Here is a 6,881-nt window from a genome sequence, read left to right as displayed (position 1 = left end):
ATTGATGATGTATAACTTTCAGCTTTTCCCACCTATTTATTACCGACATATTCGAACAATCTTGTTCAGGGAACGCCATCAAGAGGGCACCTCTTAAAAAATGTCCTGGCGTTAGAGCTGTAAGATCTGAAGGGTCTTCTGATACTGCTGATATAGGCCATGAATAAAGTACTCCTTCTATCCGTGCTAAAACTGTGACGAATTCTTCAAATGTAAATTTGTGAGCCCCTGTAATTCGCTTAAAATGATACTTGAAACTTTTTACGGCTGCTTCCCAAAGGCCGCCCATGTGAGGAGCGTGAGGTGGTATGAATATCCATTCAAATCCATGTGTTATATATTTTTGTACTACATCTTGAGCATTTTAACAAATTCAGAAAATTCTCGTTCAAGAGTTCTACTAGCACCTAAGAAATTTATATAAGAATGACTACAATGGAACCATTGAGAAAATTTATCGTCGAATATTAGTTCATGAATCTGATCGTTCGTATCAAAAAATTTTGTTTCGGAAAAATATTTCAAGTCCAATTGAAGTTTTTAAGTTGACAACGGTAACTTTCGATATAGCATGTGCACCTTATTTGGCAATTAAGACCCTTCTACAATTAGCATCAGATTCTGAAAAAGATAGTCCTTTATCTGCAAGAATTTTGAGAAAAGAGACATATGTTGACGACATATTGTCAGGAAGCCATTCATGAAAATCAACTTTTTTGAATCTTTTCCACGTGTATAAACACACATTGAAAATGTAAATAATGAAAGCCAGTTTTTGTGTCTGTTCCACGTGCAGAAATACATAGACCTGGTTCACACTTGGAAACTTTTGTTGAGAAACTTTTGATTTTGTGTGTGAGAGAAAGAGATAGTTGATATTTATTTCTCTTTCTCTTGCACACAAAAATCAAAAGTTTCCCAAAAAAAATTTTCCTAGCGTGAACCAGGTCATGTTTTTAAAACAAATAACTCACCACACAAAAAAAATTTACTTTGATAAAACAGCTGTTACTGTTCGTTTTATTTTTGTCGGCTTGTTTTCTTTAGACCTTGTTCACACTAGGAAACTTTTTTTGGAAAAGTTTTGATTTTTGATCTTTCTCTTACACACAAAATCAAAAGTTTCCTTGTGTGAACCTGGTCTTATGTGCTTTGTTCTTTAAATCGACTTTCAAATAATTGAACAATCGACTTTCTGTGCAAAATAGTAAAAGAATGATTGTAACTGCCGGTCCACACTAGGAAATTTTTTTGGAAAACTTTTGATTTTGCGTGAGAGAGAAAAAGAAATAACATCATTCATCTCTCTAGCCGTACGGAGTTTCCCGTTCTGGGAAACTTGTTTTGTTTTGTTATTCTTTTCATTCGTACAACAACAAATCAATACAACGTAAATTCTGAAACAAAAGTTTCAATGGGTGGACATTAAGGAAACTTCAAAAGAGAATTAAGAAGAAGTTTCTCAACAAAAGAATCCTAGTGTGGACGAGGTCTAAGAAAACAAATATGATTTAGGATTTTCATGATTGTTTTTGACATTCCTCTTCGCACTCATTCTCACTATTGATATTATAAAAATAATTATGCGTTTTTTTAATGATAATATTGAAAATTTATGAACATTTATACGGTGAATTTTTACATGCAACTATTCATGTCGTTTTTGCAGTTTGGTTGTATAATCCATTTTAATTACTTATTTGTAAACAAAGTAAAAAAATAATAAATAGTATTTTTAATTCAAATTTTAATTTTTTTAATCAAAAACACGTATTTAGTTTTTTACGTGAATATAATATCAACAGTACGAATAAGTGAAAAGAATAATCTGAAAAAAATAATGAAAATTTCAAATAATGTTTGTTTTCTTTCCCACCATTCTTCTCCATCCTGCTCACCAGCAACCATTACAAACATTAAAATAGACGTCTGCGGAAACATGAAAAAAATTTAGCAAAAGGAACAACAACAACGCTAAAGGAAATAAAACACACACACAAAACAAAATACACAAGGTAATGAAACCAACAGACATCCACAAATAGAATAAAACAACAAAATAACTCGATCACTATCTTGAAACAGCACACAAATAAACAAACTATTTAATAAATTTAAATTGTTGAAGAAAAACTAACTTTTCGATTTTTCCCGACTTGTCGACTTTTTTGACGATAACTTTCATGGAATAAAATAGGTGACTCCGTCTTTTTTGAACAAAAAGACAATTTTTTCCATTTTCCGAAAGCCGATTTATAGAACCCTTATCATAATTATACCAAGTTCACATGAACGGTTGAATTACTTAATTATAAAGTAGCATTCAATACGTCTGTCAAAAAAGTAGAATTCAGGTATTTGTATGCTGAAAGTTACAAGCACAAAAGCGTAGAATGCCTGACACGTAGAATGCTTAAAACTTGGTTCACACTGGGAAACTTTTGATTTTTTTTTGTGAGAGAAAGATAAAGAAATATCAACCATCTTTTTCTCTCATAAACAAAATCAAAAGTTTCTCAACAAGAGTATCTACGTGTGAACCAGGTCTAATTGGAAGTACACAATAGACATCTGCACGAGTGCGTTAAAAATGATTTATGAATACTGTCTGTAGTGCTGCCGAAGTTCAAAAAGCAGTTGACCATCTACACACAGAAATACACGTGTAAAAGCAAACACATACAAAAGAAACAGAGACAATAGAGTTAAGAGTGAAAAACAAATCGGAATAATGTATGATCTGTTTTAAGACAACTTACGAGTGATTTTATAGAATTTGTGTCAATTTAAACAAAACGCATTGTTACAAGAATAAAATACAATTAGTATAATTTAGAGTTTACTTTTAATCGACAAAATGCAAATAATCAATGGCTATAAAATATGCTTTGAAACTAAATAAAATTTTTGTATTTTTTACGCCTTTGTTAAGAGGTTCGTTTGCGATCGTGTTGTGTACATGTAAATTTCCGAAAATCTTCGCATTCAAAACAATACTAGAGCCCTATCACAGGATACACAGAGACGTTACGAGCAAAAAGCTATTTCCCTCTCTTTCGCTCAAAACGATTTCAATATTTTTATACCCATCACCTTGTAATTTCTATAATATAATTTTCCGACCCTATAAAGTATATATATTCTGGATCCTTATAGATAGCAGAGTCGTTTAAGCCATGTTCGTCTGTCTGTCTGTTGAAATCATTTTTTAGAGGACCCCAGATGTCGGCGAAACCCGAATCTTCAATAATTCTGTTAGACATGCTTTCGAGAAGATCGCTATTTAAAATCAGCAAAATCGGTCGGTAAATAACGGAGATGTGAGCAAAAAACCTAGACAACCTCTGAAAATTACATCAAAAAATGTCATATTTTTTCATGCTTTGTTAAATAAGCAACAACAACACCGTATATTATAAAAAGCTGGTTTTATTCAGCTGTATATTTTGTTTTGTATGTTTGGATGCTGTTGGCGTCATTGAGTTGTGTATTTTGTTTTAATGACATCTGTTCGTATATTTGAATGTAGGTTAGTTTTATTGCGTTGTTTATTTTGTTTTTGTTTTTCTGTTGTTTTCCCATCATGGTCGGTCGGCTAGTAGTGACATAATATATTATCAACTAAAGGCGATAACGGACGCTGATTGCCGTATAGAGGAATTAACAATGATACGTACTTATTATTGTACCATTGATCTCAGCAGAATCACTACCATACACCCATAGAGTGGGATGTCTGCCTAGTGTGTCTTTAAGTAAAGCTCTTGTTCTTAAGCCGCCTTTTTTTAAATTTATAGCATTGTAGAGAATGTCTTCACGGACCTAGTGGATATAACCTGACTACGTTGTCGTCTTATATATGTAGATGTTTGGGCAAAATATACATATGTACCAATTTAATTGGTTGGTTTCTAGGGATCATCACAATTTTAATAAATTGCAAAAATCATCTTAGTATACAATATATAAATATCAAATCTGTCATTAAAGCCGCCCTTTTTGATGGTATGTATTCTTAAGTCCTACACAAAACAAAAATAATGCGACAATTTGCTAAAAAAAAATCGTGTGCACACAATACGAGTTAGAACACGAAACGAGTTGGATCTATAGTTACGAAATTTTTTAGAGATGATGCTAATCGACCTAAATTATCGATTTCTTTAAAAAACTAAAATCGAAAATCATGTCGCTCACGTACATTTTGCAAAAAGGGCTCTATAGCAATCGAAGTCTCTATAGGCCATATTTGATGCTGATAATTGTTTTTAACGGTTTTACGTACTTAATAATACCACAATAAAACAAATTTTGTTGGAACGAAAATATGTGGACCAAATTTTATGAAAATTTAAGCATAATTCAACCTTAACCCATATGAGATCTTCCTTTTTTAGGAACCGAAACCTATATTTATGAAAAATAAAATTATGAGGATCGGTCCGCCAAGAGGGTTATACCCTCTTACAAAAAATCAATTTATAGCTAATACATCATTCCAAAAGTTATCATTATGATAGAATTATGGTACAATTAAAAAAATACTTTAAAATATGGAGAACTTGATCCATAATTGACCTAATCCCACATTTAAGTCCCTATCCGAAAATTACGCTGACGTTCTTAATAATCTAATGATCAAAGTCCTTATACATAAGTATATGATTACTTCCGAAATTTTTACGACATATGATTTGCAGAATATAACTCTTACTTCTTAATTATTTTAATCATAAAAAAAATTACCGCTAAAATAGGAATAATACGCCTTTAGAGTTGCGAGTTTAATACACTCTAATAATATTTTAAAAGTACAACTTTTGGAATATTTTTCAATCTCTTTTTGTAATCCCTTTATTGATGTTGTTCTGGTACTCATTATCCCTAACTTATTTCATTTGTCTTTTTTTAAGAAAATCTATACACTTATTGAAACTTTAAATCGTGTTTTTATTTAAACTCAGAATTCAGAAAAATAATCATACATATTTTGTTCCAGAACTTTTCTGGCTAAAGAAAATTAATGAATTTTCTCTTCGTACTTGTAAAAACTACGGAAACAAAAAAAAATAAATTTCTCTTTTAATAAATAAAGAATTGCAAATTTTTTTGTTTTCAATGTGCTTTATAAACAAACAATTTATTTGACAATTTTTTTCTATTTGCTACGAAAAAATTTTCTGGCTAAAACCGAGAAGTTTTGGCAAAGATAAAACTATTATTAATTCTCAATTTTGTTCTCTTTTAAAGGTACTTTACATTATCTGATTTTGTATTAATACAAAGTATTATGTCTTGTAGTCTAAACTAAAACATTTTGTAGTTTAAAATGTATTAAGTTTTTAAAAAATTTTAAAAATCTTTTTTTTTACAAAATACACAATTTGCAGTTTTCTTCATAATCAATTTAAAATTGAAAATAAACCCAAAAAATAGATTTCATAATACATGAATGAAAATTCTTCAATACATTTTGACAACAAATTTTATTTTGTATTAAAGACAATGAAACTCTGATATTCTTACAATGTATTGTAATGTAAAACCCCTTTATCATTTCTGGTAAAAACCTGCAAACATGACAAGTAGAAAAATATTTTAAAGTTTAGTTACAATTGTATTAAAAAGGCAGAAAAATAATTATTTAATTTATAAGAATAAAATTACATTCAATTTACTTTGTGTACCCAATGTTAAAACGAGAAAAATTAAGCTAATTCGATTTTAAACGAGAAATTTACTCGGATTCGTTTTACAGAACTATGTAATATTATTTTGCCCAAATTAGCTTTTTTATTACTGAATAAATAAATAAATCATCTTTGTTTTTACGTTATTGATAATTTTCTTAATGAAAAACTTTTTTAAAGCTGATTTTCTGCAATATGTTTTATGTGGAGGATAGACGGATCCTCGTAAAACTTAGGAAAGGATTTCTTTTTAATTTTTAAGAATGTTTTATCCATCCCTGCATAATTTCTCACACAAGTTAGTTTCCAAAATCCCACTTTCTGATCTCTTTTCGAATCAAATAATTTGCTTCAAAATTGCATCGATTTGTTGTTGCATATTTTGTTATAAATGCATAAATTGCATATATATTGCATATTTCCAACTATATCCAATAAATATTTTGTATATTTTTTAATTTTTCTAAAACAAATTGTTTTGTTTTTTCTGTATTTCATATTTTTACAACAAATTTGGTATTTAAATATTTAGATTTTTTTAATAAATATCAAAAAATGTCATTCTAACAAATAGGAGTAATAAAAGTATTAAATTTTATAAAATAATGCAGTAATATTAAAAAATTAACAAAAAACAATACGGTCACATTTTATCAAAAATCTCGTTAATTAATATCACGATTTTACTTTTTATGGTAGAAATTTAAAATATAAGATATTCCTTAAAAAATATAACAAACAAATTGCTTTATTTTGCTAAAAATAATTGTTCAGATAAAGTTTTTTCTTAAAATTTATAAAATTTTACATAGGCAAATTACTTAATTGATTCACTGTACATTAGTTGTCAAAAACTTACGATCAAAAAAAGTTTTATACCCCATTTACATATACAAAAATTCTAGTACTTATGAGATTTCGAGTCAAATCTAGTTGATTTTAACTAGATTTCCCATACAAAACAAAATGTACTTTGTAACTAGATTTCGTTAAAATCTACTCAAAATTTAATAGTTTTGAGTGATGCAATTCTGTTTTTTCCAAAATAATACTAAACAAGTAAGAGTGCTATATTCGGCTGTTCCGAATCTTATATACCCTTCACCATAGTGTATTTTAAACATAATTGATCTTACAGTCTTGTTAATAAAAACATTAAAAAAATTTGAGTCGATTTAAGCCGAATGTTTC

This window comes from Lucilia cuprina, chromosome 2 (assembly GCF_022045245.1).
Source record: "Lucilia cuprina isolate Lc7/37 chromosome 2, ASM2204524v1, whole genome shotgun sequence".
Lineage (NCBI taxonomy): Eukaryota > Metazoa > Arthropoda > Insecta > Diptera > Calliphoridae > Lucilia > Lucilia cuprina.
Note: the sequence above shows the minus strand (reverse complement) of the source record.